The sequence below is a fragment of the Eschrichtius robustus genome, chromosome 17 (assembly GCF_028021215.1).
Source record: "Eschrichtius robustus isolate mEscRob2 chromosome 17, mEscRob2.pri, whole genome shotgun sequence".
NCBI classification, from domain to species: domain Eukaryota; kingdom Metazoa; phylum Chordata; class Mammalia; order Artiodactyla; family Eschrichtiidae; genus Eschrichtius; species Eschrichtius robustus.
The window spans coordinates 60,355,060-60,371,108 of NC_090840.1; positions in this window are offsets into that span (position 1 = coordinate 60,355,060).

Here is a 16,049-nt window from a genome sequence, read left to right on the forward strand (position 1 = left end):
AGAGATAACAGTTGCAGTTTTCTCCCTATTAATATGTTTAATTCAAATATATATATTATCACCCATGAAATATTTAAATGTTTTGTAGTTTAATAAATTATATAAAAGATGCTATATTATACATGTAATATGTTTTGCTATTTTCCCTGAACATGAAGATTTTGAGGTTATTGATATTACAAACTATGGTTCAGTCTGCATGCTTGCCCCTGTCTCCATGTGCATGTGTCTGAGAAATTCTCTAGGGTATTTCCCTAGAAATGAGATTCCCAATTCATAGTGCTTGGAAATTATGAAAAATTTAATATTGTCAAATAGATTTCTAAATATTTGTCATAATTTGCATCTTACCAGTATGGAATGTGTTTCAGGATAATACATATATAATTACCAAGAGTGATTAGTGTAAGAATCTCTAAAATTTTCTGGTCTAATGAATGTGAAATGCAGCTTTCTCATTTTAATTTGCATTATATACATCACTGTAGTAGTTGAATCTCTATGTTTTATAGTCCATATGGTTTTCTGCTGTTAATTTTGAGTTTTAAACTCTTTACCATTCTCTAAGCATTCTTAGTCTTTTTCTTTTTGATTTTAGAATATATACATATGTGTATATATATACGCATATATATGTGAATAGGATAGAAAGTATATATCTATATCTATCCATATAATATACCTGAAATATCTTCTTCCTTCCTGGCTTGTATTAAATTTGTATATGGTTTCTTTGTGATGTGAAAGTTTAAATCTAAATGTAAATTTTTTTCAATCTTCTTTTTCCCAGTTAGATTTTTTCCTGGTATAATTCAGTTAAACATTTCAGAATTTACTGTGATTAAAAATCTCTCCAGGTTTGCTCTTAAATATGGTCCGGAGTAACATCCAGATGAAATAGCCTGTTGTAGAGTCAGGGTGCAGTCACACAAGGAGCAAGTGATAAGGGCAAAGAAGGAAAAAAGTGATGAATACAGGTGGAGATGTGGTATATAAAAAGGGGGAAGAAAGTCGGTGATTCCGGATAATCATTTTGGTTGGTGATCTAGGAGGTGACCCACTGAGTGATTTATTGTACTCAAATTCTAAAAGGAGTTAGTTGTACTTATGGGTACTTAATCATGGTGGAATATACATTATAGGCTCAGCTCACATGTGAACTCCTAGTACACGAGATATCTGAGAGAGCACTTTAAAAAGATTATCAGCAGATTAATGTGAATGTTACTAAAAATGGCTTTTCTGAAATGACTGGTCAAACTGGCCAAGTTTGGGGATAAAGTTTTTCTGTTTATATCCAATCAATTTCTGAGAATCCAATCAATTCTCAAATTTTTTCTTTCCTTGACATATCACAATGTTTGTTTTATATAAGTAGAATCAAATGATATGCTTTCATCTTTCAACAATCTTGGTTAAAATTTAAAAATAAAACAATACTTATGTTGAAAAACTTTGTAATCATTCTTTGACATATGTATTATAGAATTCAGATATCTTCCTTTGGTTTCATAGAAAATTATAGAATATTTACATTCTGGTGACCATAAAATTATGATTGACAAAGGCACTGTCATAAAATCAAAATATAAATTAACTATAAAAAACTGGTACATTATTTTTTAGATTGTGCATGGATCACGTGTAAAAATTAATTACAAAATTCAGGAACACAAGAGAAAAAATGTACAAAGACTGTAAGTAGGAAATTCCCAACAGGGGAAGGCTGAACAACAAAGATATAAAGAGGTGCCCAAACTCACTAGTAAACAAAGGAATAAAAGTTAAGGGACAATAAGATTCTACTTTATGCCATCAAGTTGGCCACAATGAAAAAAATCAAATAATATATCAAATATAGAAAAGAGGAGCCCAGGAGTGCTCAAGTACTCCTGAAGAAAGTGTAAGTTAATAAAGCTGTTTAAGAGAGCACCAAAATAATTTGTGAAATTTCTATGACAAAGGAAACACTCCTCTAAGTGTAGAAACCAAATAGCTGCATACTTTCAAAAGGGAACTTGTATAAGATTGCTCCCTTATGAGCTTAAAGCTGAGTGAAAATTAGTTGCCTATCCTGAAGAAGAAAGTAAGTAAAATGTGGTGAATAAGCACAGTGGAATACTATGGATCCATTATAGATATGTAATTTTTTATAATTAAAAAAAATTTTTTTATTGGATTATAGTTGATTTACAGTGTTGCATTAGTTTCAGGTGTACGGTAAAGTGATTCAGTTATACATATACATATATTCATTCTTTTTCAGTTTCTTTTCTCATATAAATTATCACAGAACATTGAGTAGAGTTCCCTGTGCTATACAGTAGGTCCTTGTTGGTTATCCATCTTATATTTAGTAGTGTGTATGTTAATCTCAAGCTCCTGATTTATCCCTTCCTCCCACGTTTCCCATTTGGTAACCATAAGTTTGTTTTCGATATCTGTAAGTCAGTTTCTGTTTTGTAAATAAGTTCATTTGTATCATTGTTTTTTAGATTCCACATATAAGTGATGTCATATGATATTTGTCTTTCTCTGTCTGAGTTACTTCACTTAGTATGATAATCTCTAGGCTTATCCATGTTGCTGTAAATGGCATTTTTCCATTCTTTTTTTATGGCTGAGTAATATTCCATTGTATATATGTACCACATCTTCTTTATCCATTCCTCTGTTGATGGACATTTAGATTGCTTCCATGTCTTGGCTATTGTAAATAGTGCTGCAATGAATATTAGGGTGCATGTATCTTCTCGAAGTATGGTTTTTCACAAAATTCATCAAAATATGTACATTACCAGATGACTCTACTGGAGCCATTTACCTTTGTACCTAATTAAGATAAAATCCTTACATCAGAAATAGAAATGACATCAGAGATCATCATTATGACTTTTATATTTGCAAAATTGAGGCTCGGAAATATTCAGATCCAAACATCATGAATCTCATTTCCATGATTCATTAAATCTTAAAGAGCTAGGTGCTGAGTGAAGCAGTATTGCAGATTTAGTTCAAGTCCCCAAAGGTACTTGGGGAAGTACATTTATGTTTTAGCCAGGGAAGAATATATCCAGTAGGGGATCACAGTAAGTCAGATGCAGCAGCAAAAAGGAAAGTACACTAAATTATTTTTACTTACTTTGACCTTGCATGTTCAAGTCTATTCCACTTATTGATTACCAACCTTCCAGGGACTCCTAGATAAGGGTAGGAAACAGACAAAGAAACAGAAAGTTAAGTTGAAACACTTAGGCTTTCTAAATGTTGTCCCATTTTTTTATGGAGGATAGATTATTTGGAAATATATTTACCTATTTATCTAAGTTTTTCCACTATTTTAACTTTGTTTTAATCATTCATGTTTTACTTTACAATAGAAAATTCAGAAAAATTTAAGAAAGGTTTTTCTTTAGTTTTTTAAAAAAAATGTTATTGTTATTAGACAACAATCCACCATTATCTTGACTGAAATTCAGATTACAAACACTCTGGAAAATGAGGTATCTAAAGTAGTCAAATTTATAAAAACAGAAAGTAGGATGATAGGGTTGTCAGGAGCTGGGGGTTAGAAAGAGGACGTGTTAATAGGTATAGAGTTTCAGTTTTCAAGATGAAAAAGTCCTGGAGATCTGTTGCCCAACAATGTGAACATACTTAGCACTACTTAGCTGTGCCTTTAAAAATGAGATGGTTAAAAAAAAAAAGATATGCCTTTTTCAAAGAAAGTTTAAATCTGATATGGGGAATCCACTGAAAATCTTATTGACAAAATAAGTTATATAAAAAGATGTCTGGATATTAAACTACTTATATTTATGAATACAAATCTTTTTTGTAATACATAAAGACTCTGAAAAGTAGATGTTTATCTGGGCCTAAAGACTGGAGCCAGAGGGTATAACTAAAAATTAGAATTTTAAAAGATCTAGGGAATAGGCAGGGAAAATATCTCTCCCAAGGGAAGACTGATACTGCATAGTAGTCTTTCAGGAAGTAGCCTGTATAGTGTAAAGAGCTGGATTTCTGAATTCACTGGGGACTCTATTTACATCCTACCACACCACTTTTTACCTTTATGACCTGGGACACAATGTTGAATCTTATGTCAAGAAAGAGTTATTCGCGGATGCCCTGCACCCCTCAGAACTTCAAACGGGCAAGACCTATTCCCTTCACTTATTGCTGAAACCAAGAGCACAATTCCAATTAAGAGAAGAATCTCTGTGTTGTAAACTAAAACATATCATGCATTCCTTCCGGGACCGTTGTCTTTGTTTTTCTTTTTGTCTTGAATGAATTTAAAAGAAAATACTATAATAAAAATGTTAACCAGAAGGAAAAAAAAAATGAGTTACTGTTACTTATCTTAAAAGATAGTTTTCAGAATTAGACAAAATATATGCCATTTGTCTCCATTTCCCCAGGACCTCACACAATTCATAGCATCAGGCAGATGTTTTACAGTGAAAGAATGGTGAGTTTTTCTTCATTATAATACATAGTCCTACTACCACAGCTATTTTATATTAAGAACCCATTTTATATCTATATGTAAGTTCTGACATTTCTCTTTCCTAACACTGATTGAAATTGTAACTAAATAACTAAATCTACATTCGTTGTTATGTCTTTCCTTTCCTCTAAAGTAAAAGCTCTATAAGGGCAGAATCCATATCTGACTTCTGTGAACTCTCTCTCCAATGCCTAGCATAGTACCTGGTTACGTATGTGACATATATATATTAAATGCTTAAATAAGGAGCCCAGAGCTTCCTCTTGTGGAGCTTACTATTTATATGAGGAAAGTCAAAAGCAAGAAAGTACAACATAGGCTATGACAGAAATGCGTACATGGGGCCTTCAAGATGACGAAGGAGTAAGACATGGAGATCACCTTCCTCCCCACAAATACATCAAAACTACATCTACATGTGGAACAACTCCTACAGAACACCTACTGAACGCTGGCAGAAGACCTCAGACTTCCCAAAAGGCAAGAAAATCCCCACGTACCTGGGTAGGGCAAAAGAAAAAACAGAGACAAAAGAATAGAGGTGGGACCTGCACCTCTGGGAGGGAGCTGTGAAGGAGGAAAAGTTTCCACACACTAGGAAGCCCCTTCACTGGCAGAGACAGGGGTGGCAGGGGGGAATCTTCAGAGCCATGGAGGAGAGCACAACAGCAGGGGTGCAGAGAGCAAAGCAGAGGGATTCCCGCAAAGAGGATCAGTGCCGACCAGCACTCACCAGCCTGAGAGGCTTGTCTGCTCACCCGCCGGGGCAGGTGGGGACTAGGAGCTGAGGCTCTGGCTTCGGAGGTCAGACCCCAGGGAGAGGACTGGGGTTGGCTGTGTGAACACAGCCTGAAGGGGGCTAGTGTACCACAGCCAACCAGGTGGAAGTCTGGGAGAATGTCTGGACCTGCTGCAGAGGCAAGAGATCATTGTCTCGGTGTGTGTGATAAGAGGGGATTACTTCCCTGTCTGCCCACAGAAGGCAGAGCACTGCCTAAACCAGCTCCAGAGAGGTGCACAAGCTGTGGCTATCAGCTTGGACTGTGCAGCCCGCCACTGCTCAGGTCCCATGATCCAGGGACAACTTCCCCGGGAGAACACACTGTGTGTCTCAGGCTATTGCAACATCACCAGCCTCTGCTGCCTAAGGCTTACACACATTCCAAAAATATTAAAAGCAGCAAGGGAAAAACAACTAATAACATACAAGGAAATCCCCATAAGGTTAACAACTGATCTTTCAGCAGAAACTCTGCAAGCCAGAAGGGAGTGGCAGGACATATTTAAAGTGATGAAAGGGAAAAAACTACAACCAAGATTACTCTACCCAGCAAGGATCTCATTTAGATTCGATGGAGAAATTAAAACCTTTACAGACAGCAAAAGCTAAAGGAATTCAGCACCACCAAACCAGCTTTACAACAAATGCTAAAGGAACTTCTCTACACAAGAAACGCAAGAGAAGGAAAAGAACTGCAAAAACAACCCAAAACAATTAAGAAAATGGTAATAGGAACACACATATCGATAATTACCTTAAATGTAAATGGATTAAATGCTCCAACCAAAAGACATAGACTGGCAGAATGGATACAGAAACAAAACCCATATACATGCTGTCTACAAGAGACCCACTTCAGACCTAGAGACACATACAGACTGAAAGTGAGGGGATGGAAAAAGATATTCCATGCAAATGGAAATCAAAAGAGAGCTGGAGTAGCAATTCTCATATCAGACAAAATAGACTTTAAAATAAAGACTATTACAAGAGACAAAGAAGGACTCTACATAATGATCAAGGGATCAATCCAAGAAGAAGATATAACAATTGTAAATATTTATGTACTCAACATAGGAACAACTCAATACATAAGGTAAATGCTAACAACCATAAAAGGGGAAATTGACAGTAACACAGTAATAGTAGGGGACTTTAACACCTCTCTTTCACCAATGGACAGATCATCCAAAATGAAAATAAATAAGGACACACAAGCTTTAAATGATACATTAAACAAGATGGACTTAATTGATATTTATAGGACATTCCATCCAAAAACAACAGAATACACTTTCTTGTCAAGTGGTCATGGAACATTCTCCAGGATACATTATATCTTGTGTCACAAATCAAGCCTTGGGAAATTTAAGAACATTGAAATCATATCAAGTATCTTTTCCGACCACAATACTATGAGACAAGGTATCAATTACAGGAAAAGAAACTGTAAAAAATACAGACACATGGAGGCTAAACAATATGCTACTAAATAACCAAGAGATCACTGAAGAAATCAAAGAGGAAATCAAAAAATACCTAGAAACAAATGACAATGAAAGCAGGACAACTCAAAACCTATGGGATGCAGCAAAAGCAGTTCTAAGAGGGAAGTTTATAGCAATACAATCCTACCTCAAGAGACAAGAAAAATCTCAAATAAACAACCTAACCATACACCTAAGGAAATTAAAGAAAGAAGAACCCAAAAACCCAAAGTTAGCAGAATGAAAGAAATCATGAAGCTCAGATCAGAAATAAATGCAAAAGAAATAAAGGAAACAATAGCAAAGGTCAATAAAACTAAAAGCTGGTTATTTGTAAGATAAAAAAAATTGATAATACATTAGCCAGACTCATCAAAAATAAAATGGAGAAGACTCAAATCAACAGAAGTAGAAATGTAAAAGGAGAAGTAACAACTGACACTGCAGACATACAAAAGATCACGAGAGACTACTACAAGCAACTCTGGACCAATAAAATGGACAACCTGGAAGAAATGGACAAATTCTTAGAAAAGCACAACCTTCTGAGACTGAACCAGCAAGAAATAGAAAGTAGAAACAGACCAATCACAAGCACTGAAATTGAAACTGCTTAAAAATCTTCCAACAAACAAAAGCCCAGTACTAGATGTGTTCACAGGCTAATTCTGTCAAACATTTAGAGAAGAGCTAACACCTATCCTTCTCAAACTCTTCCAAAATATAGCAGAGGGAGGAACACTCCCAAACTCATTCTATGAGGCCACCATCACCCTCATTCCAACACCAGACAAAGATTTCAGAAAAAAAGAAAACTACAGACCAATATAACTGATGAACATAGATGCAAAAATCCTCAACAAAATACTAGCAAACAGAATCCAACAGCACATTTAAAGGATCATACACCATGATCAAGTGGGGTTTATCCAAGGAATGCAAGGATTCTCCAATATAAGTAAATCAATGTGATACACCATATTAACAAATTGTATGATAAAAACCATATGATAATTTCAGTAGATATAGAAATATCTTTTGACAAAATTCAACACCCAATAATGATAAAAGCTCTTCAGAAAGTAGGAATAGACAGAACCTACCTCAACATAATAAAGGCCATGTTTGACAAACACACATCCAACATCGTTCTCAGTGATGAAAATCTGAAACCACTTCCTCTGAGATCAGGAACAAGACAACGTTGTCAACTCTCAGTGCTATTATTCAATGTAGTTTTGGAAGTTTTAGCCACAGCAATCAGAGAAGAAAAAGAAATAAAAGGAATCCAAATCAGAAAATAAGAAGTAAAACTGTCACTGTTTGCGCATGACATGATACTATACATAGAGAATCCTAAAGATGCTACCAGAAAACTACTAGAGCTAATCAATGAATTTGGTAAAGTGGCAGGATACAAAAGTAATGCACAGAAATCTCTTGTATTCTTATACACTAATGATGAAAAATCTGAAAGAGGAATTAAGGAAGCACTCCCATTTACCACTGCAACAAAAAGAATAAAATACCTAGGAATAAACCTACCTAAGGAGACAAAAGACCTGTATGCAGAAAACTATAAGATACTGATGAAAGAAATTAAAGACGGTACAAACTGATGGAGAGATATACCATGTTCTTGGATTGGAAGAATCAATATTGTGAAAATGACTATACTACCCAAGCAATCTACAGATTCAATACAGTTCCTATCAAACTACCAATGGCATTTTTCACAGAACTAGAACAAAAAATTTCACAATTTGTATGGAAACACAAAATACCCCAAATAACCAAAGCAATTTTGAGAAAGAAAAACGGAGCTGGAGGAATCAGGCTCCCTGATTTCAGACTATACCTCAAAGCTACAGTAATCAAGACAGTATGGTACTGGCACAAAAATAGAAATATAGGTCAATAGAACAGGATAGAAAGTCCAGAGATTAACCCACACACATATGGTCACCTTATCATTGATAAAGGAAGCAAGAATATACAGTGGAGAAAAGACAGACTCTTTGATAAGTGGTGCTGGGAAAACTGTACAGCTACATGTAAAAGAATGAAATTAGAACATTCCCTAACACCATACACAAAAATAAACTCAAAATGGATTAAAGACCTAAATGTAAGGCCAGACACTATCACACTCTTAGAGGAAAATATAGGCAGAACACTCTATGACATAAATCACAGCAAGATCCTTTTTGACCCACCTCCTAGAGAAATGGAAATAAAAACAAAAATAAACAAATGGGACCTAATGAAACTTAAAAGCTTTTGCACAGCAAAGGAAACCATAAACAAGGCAAGAAGACAACCCTCAAAATGGGAGAAACTATTTGCAAATGAAGCAACTGACAAAGGATTAATATCCAAAATATACAAGCAACACATTCAGCTCAATATCAAAAAAACAAACAAGCCAATCCAAAAATGGGCATAGACCTAAATAGACATTTCTCCAAAGAAGACATACAGGTGGCCAAGAGGCACATGAAAATCTGCTCAACATCACTGATTATTGGAGAAGTGCAAATCAAAGCTACAATGAGGTATCACCTCACACCAGTTAAAATGGGCATCATCAGAAAATCTACAAACAGCAAATGCTGGGGAGGCTGTGGAGAAAAGGGAACCCTCTTGCACTGTTGGTGGGAATGTAAATTGATACAGCCAGTATGGAGTACAGTATGGAGGTTCCTTAAAAAACTAAAAATAGAACTACCATATGACCCAGCAATCCCACTACTGGGCATATACCCTGAGAAAACCATAGTTTCAGAAGAGTCATGTACCACAATGTTCATTACAGCACTATTTACAGTAGCCAGGTCATGGAAGCAACCTAAGTGTCCATCGACAGATGAATGGATGAAGAAGATGTGACACATATATACAATGGAATATTTCTCAGCCATAAGAAGAAACAAAATTGGTTTTTTTGTAGTGAGGTGGTTGGACCTAGGGTCTGTCATACAGAGTGAAGTAAGTCAGAAAGAGAAAAACAAATACCATATGCTAACACATATATATGGAATCTAAAAAAAAAGAAAAAAGAAAAAAAAGAATGGTTCTGATGAAACTAGGGGTAGGACAGGAATAAAGACGTAGATATAGAGAATGGACTTGAAGACACAGGGAGGGGGAAGGGTAAGCTGGGAAGAAGTGAGAGAGTAGCATGGACATATATACACTACCAAATGTGAAATAGATAACTAGTGGGAAGCACCTGCATTGCACAGGGAGATCAGCCAGGTGCTTTGTGACCACCTAGAGAGGTGGGATAGGGAGGGTGGGAGGGAGACGCAAGAAGTGGGGGATATGGAGATATATGTATACCTATAGCTGATTCACTTTGTTATACAGCAGAAACTCACACAACATTGTAAAGCAATTATACTCCAATAAAGATGTTAAACAAAATGTATACAATTGAGGTATGAATTCCAGAGAAAACATTTTTGGACATTTAAGACACATGCAAAGTCTATTAATTATGAGGCAGATTTAGTCAAGAAATAAGAATTTGAAAAATGTTATAAGGCTAAAGTCTAGACAGAGGAGATGGATCTATATAGAGGCTAAGTTTAAGCATTTTGACTTTGTCCTCTAGACTCCAGAAAACCACTGAAGAAGTTTAAGCATTTAATTCATACAACTGTCTATTTAACAATGTCCCAAGGTAATACACTTCTCGGAGTTATTTAAGTATAAATACCCCTAGCATTTAATGTTAAAGAAGAGTTTGCTAGTTGAATTTTTTGCATGAAAGTGTGTAATGAGAAAGTACTTCACACAGTGAATGGTCAAATGGGCATAAATCAGAAAGCATCAATATGTTTGGAATAAGTGAGATTTTAGTAAGCACAACTAAACCTTTGGAAAATTTAGGTATTTTAATGGAAAAAAATAGCGGTCTCTATAATGTATTAGAAAAGGAATAATACATAATTTTATATATAATTACCTACTGCTTATTCTGGCAAAATCAGTTTCTGAAAAAATATACTGTTTATAAGCAGGGATAGTTTATCTGCCTTTTGCACAGATAAGGTGATCATTTTTAAAGACCTTCAGATTCATCTTATCAAATTCCCCCCGCATCAAACAGTCTTGTAATTACTAGTAGAGATTCCCCTTAGCTCTCTCCACTGGGATAAGGGAACACTGAGGATTTTCGCATCTATGTTCATCAGGGCTATTGACCTGGAATTTTCTTGTGGTGTCCTTGTCTGGCTTTGGGATTAGGGAAATGCTGGTCTTGTAAAATGAGGTCTTGATATATTTCCTCCTTTTCTATTTTTTGGAAGAATTTGAGAAGGATTGGTATTAGTTATTCTTTAAATGTTTGTAGAACTCACCAGTAAAGCCATCTGATCATGGGCTTTGTTGAGAAGTTTTTGCTTACTAAGTCAGTCTCCTTTCTAGTAATTTGTCTGTTCAGATTTTCTGTTTCTTTATTTCTTTATGATTCAGTCCTGGTAGATTGTCTCTTCTAGAAATTTGTTCATTTCTTCTAGGTTATCCAATCTGTTGGTGTATGATTGTTTGTAGTAGTGTCTTATGATCCTCTGTAATTTTGTGGTACCAATTGTAATGTCTCTTCTCATTTATAATTTTATTTATTGGAATCTTCTCTTTTTTCTTGGTAAATAGAGCTAAAATGTTGTCTGTTTTATCTTTTCAAAGAACCATCTCTTAGTTTCATTCATATTTTCCTCCTTCTAACTTTAAGCTTAATTTGTTCTTTTCTGGTTCCTTGAGGAGTAAAGTTAGGTTTTGAGATTTCTTTTTTTCTTAGTGTAGCTACTTATCTTTGTAACTTTCCCTTTGGGAATGCCTTTTGCTGCAGCCCACAAGTTCTTATAGTTTTTTTCCATTTTCATTTGTCTCAAGGTTTTTTAAAATTTCCTCTTTGATTTCTTTTCAGCCCATTGGTTGTTCAGGATCCTGTTGCTTAATCTTTCCATATTTGTGAATTTTCCAGATTTCTTCTTGTAATTGATTTCTAGTTTTATAACATCGTGGTCAGAAAATATTCTTGATATGATTTCATTCTTCCTAAAATTTAGGACTTGTTTTGTCTAACATGATCTATCCTGGAGAATGTTCCATATGTGCTTCAGAAGAATGTGCATTCTGCTGCATTTGGATGGAATGTTCTGTAAATGTCTCTTAGGTGCATCTGGTCTAATATGTCATTTAAGTCCAGTGTTTCCTTACTGAGTTTTCTGTCTGGCTGATCTATCCATTGTTGAAAATGGGGTATTGAAGTGTCCTGCTATCATTGCGTTGCTGTCTTTTTCCTCTCTTCAGATCTGTTAATACTTGATTTATAAATTTAGATGCATCTAAATTCGGTGCATAACTATTTTCAAATGTTATATCCTCTTGATGAATTGACCTCTCTATCATTACATAATGACTTTTTTTTCTCTTGTTATGGGTTTTGGCTTAAAGTCTATTTTGACTGATACAGGTATAGCTACCTTTGCTTTCTTTGGTTCCATTTGAATGGAATATCTTTTTCCATCTCTTCACTTTCAGTATATGTGTGTCCTTAAAACTGGAGTGAGTCTCTAATAGGCAGGACATAGTTGGGTCTTGTTTTTTAATCCATTCAGCCACCCTATGTCCTTTGTTTGGATAATTCAGTCCATTTTCATTTAAAGTAATTATTGATAGGTATAGGCTACTATTGCTACTTAAAATTCTTTTCTGGTTGGTTTTTAATTCCTTTGTTTTTTTTGCTCTATTCCTTTGTGATCATTTTTTGGAGTGGTATATTTTGATTCCTTTCTCTTTATCTTTTGTATATCTACTACAGGCTTTTGCTTTGTGGTTACAAAAGAACAAAATCTTATATCTTATAACAGTCTCTTTTAAATTGATAACTTCAAGCATACACAAAAGTTCTATAATATTACACTCTCATGTCACATTTAATGTTTTCAATTTCACAATTGATTTATTTTTACATTGTGTATCCATTAACAAATTATTGTAGTTAGTTTTTTAAATACTTTTATCATTTAACCTTCATACTATTTCTGTGATTTATCTAAGACCATTATAACATTCAGTATTCTGCATTTAACTATATATGTACCATTACCAGTGAGTTTTATATATTTTCCTGTTACTAATTAGCATCCTTTTGTTTCACCTTGAAGAACTTCCTTTAGCCTTTCTTTTATGCCCAGTCTAGTGACAATTAACTCCTTCAGCTTTTGTTTGACTGGGAAACTCCTTTTTTTCCCTTCAAATTTAAAGGACAACATTGCTGGGTAGAGTATTCTCAGTTGGTGTCTTTTTTCTTTCAGCACTTTGAAGACCAGAAGGGAGTGGCCTAATTTATTCAAAGTTTCTGCTTAAAAATCTGCTTATAGTCTTAACAGGTTTCCTTTGTTTATAACAAGTTGCTTTTTTTTTCTTTTTTGCTACTTTTAAGTCTCTCTGTGTCTCTAACATCTGACAGTTTAATTTTAATATGTCTCAGTATGGTCTCTTTAGCTTCATTTTATTTGGTAATCTCTGGGATTCCAGGATCTAGATATGTTTCTTGCCCCAGGTTAGGGATGTTTTTAGTTATTATTTCTTTGACTAAGTATCTACCCCCTTTGTTTTTCTCTCTCTCCTCCTTTCAGGGCTCCTATAGTGCTTATATTGGTCCAATTGATGGTAACCCATAAATCCTTTAAGATATCTTCACTTTTATTCATTCTTTGATTGGATGAATTCCACTGTCCTTTGTTTGAGTTTGCTGACCCTTTCTTCTGCTTGACCTAGTCTGTGTTGAACTTCTCCTTTGGATTTTTCCGTTTAGTTACTGTACTCTTCAGCTCTGTGATTTCTGTTTGGTACTTTATTATATTTTCTATTTCTTTGATGAAATTCTTACTTCGTTCATACATTGCTCTCCTTACCTTGGTGAGTACTTTATGACTATTATTCTGAACTCTCTATCAGATAAATCACTTTTCTATCTTTTATTAAATCTGTTTCTGGATATTTATCCTGTTCTTTTATTTGGAACATATTCCTCTGTTTCTTCATTTTTGACCTTCTGGTTTGGTTTTTGCACATTAGAAAGAACAGCCACCTCTCCCAGTCTTGACAGAGTGATTCCATGTAGGAGATGAACCCCATCAATTGGCCCAGCCTGAGCAACTAGTTGTTGAAACTTTCGTGATTGTCCAAGCTGCCTTCTTTGTTCTTTGTGCCTCCCAGTATATGAGGATGTACCAATATCTGTCACTGTCCCAAAGGGGAAGATCACAGTCAGCACCTAGATGCAGGCCGATTAGAAACTGGACCCTCAGATAGCAGCTGGGAAAGTATGTAAGCTGGAAGATGGGCAACTTTACTAGCTCCCTCTGCTGATCCTGGGTATATAGCTGCATGGGGGTGCTCCTGTGCCCATTAAGAACCACTTCTTTGCTACAGTACTGTGGGACTCATGAAGGCAAACCCCATTGACTATCAGAGCCAAGCGATCCTAGGGCCCATCCTGCTGGTGGCAGCCACAAATGCTGGGGTGCCAAATGTGTGTACAAGCTCCTTCCAAGGAGATACTGGTGACTTGGAGCAGGCTAGAGGGATAAGGTGAGAGAGGTGTCCACAGGCTACCCAGGTCTCTGGGAACGTTTGTAGCCAGCCCCTAGGTGCTTGGTAAATTAGATGCCTGGGTTTCAGTCAGCAGCTTTTAAAGTATGCAGATTAACCCCTTTCAGGGAAAGACTGATGGAGATGGATGTTCTTGCCTGCTCTCTGCACTGAACCCTGGGGGAATAGCAGTGGCAAGTGTTCACCTGCCCATTGACAACTGCTTCTTTGTTTGCTATAGTCTTGTGGATCTCATGGATGCAAGCCCCACTGGCTCTCAGAGCTAGGTATTTGGGTGAACCTGTCCCTATGATGGGAGTCTTAAAATTTGGGGTGTTAGATGTGGAGTCCAAATCCTTTGCTCCTCAGGGAGAAGTTGAGAGTTGAGTTCCAGATTATATGGCACTTTGGCAGGTGGTTTATGGAGTGTGTCCCAGCCTTTGCTTTCCATTTCAGTGGGTGTTTTCTCATTCATACAATAAGTAGGAGTCATTCATCTCGCTTCTGGATATCTTTCAGAGGGAATTGCTCAGTGTGTATTTGTACATTTTGTGTGTCAGTGGGAGAAGGGGTGCTCAGGAGCTTTCTATGGTGCCACCTCGTCAACTCCCCAAAGCTTTAATTCATTAATTTTAAAAGACTTCATGGTATATTCTGTTGTATAAATGACCCTTAGATAAACAATTCATTTGTCTCTTCTTTTATAGTTATTGCAAATAACTTTCATATAGACATCATTGTATATATCTCCTTGTACTATTAACTGAGTTTATCTATAGGATACTTTTCTGGAATTAGAATTTATGGGTAAAACTGCATTCACATTTTGATAGATGTGGTCAAATTTGTGAATAAAAATTTTATCACCTTATATACTTCTCTTTATCTTATGGGAGTATTTGTTTCCCAGTACTCCTACCAACACTAAGTATATCAGTTAACACTTGCTATTTAGTAAATTACCCCAAAATGTTATGGCTTAAAACAATCATTTATTTAGGTCATAGTTTTATAAGCTGGCACTTTGAGCCAGGCTCAACGGGACAGTTTCTTCAAAAAGCCCCAGGACATAAAATACTTCACAAGCCTCTTGCTTGTGTTGCTCATGTTTGCTACCAACCCGTAAATCAAACAAGTCACAGGGTCAATTCCAGACTCAAGGAGAGAAATATTTTAATGGGAGAGGCTGAAAATTCATAGACTCCACCTTTTGATAAAAGAAGCCACAAACTTACATTGCAAAATGGGTGTTAGGGATGGGGAAAATCGGTGACCATTTTTTAAATCAACCACATTAGTTATATACTAATAACTAGATAACACTAAATTAGGCATTATCTAAGGACTTTGAATTTAACTTTCACAATAACACTTAGAGGTTATTTTATCCATTTTATAGAGGGGTAACTGAAGCAGAAAGAGAATAAGTTACTTGCCCAAGGTTATTTAATCTCTTGGAAAGGGATTCTCATCTCCACACACTCAACCTCAATATTCTATGGCATTTTAGTTTATGTAATTTGTTTTGTGTAGTTGTAAGAATAATGTACCAATATTTTATTTTCAAATTATGAATTTATATTTTTAAAAATTTTTCAAAAAATATCTTCACCATCCTCAAACTGCTATGTTGCTACCTTAGGTAAACAATTTGTAT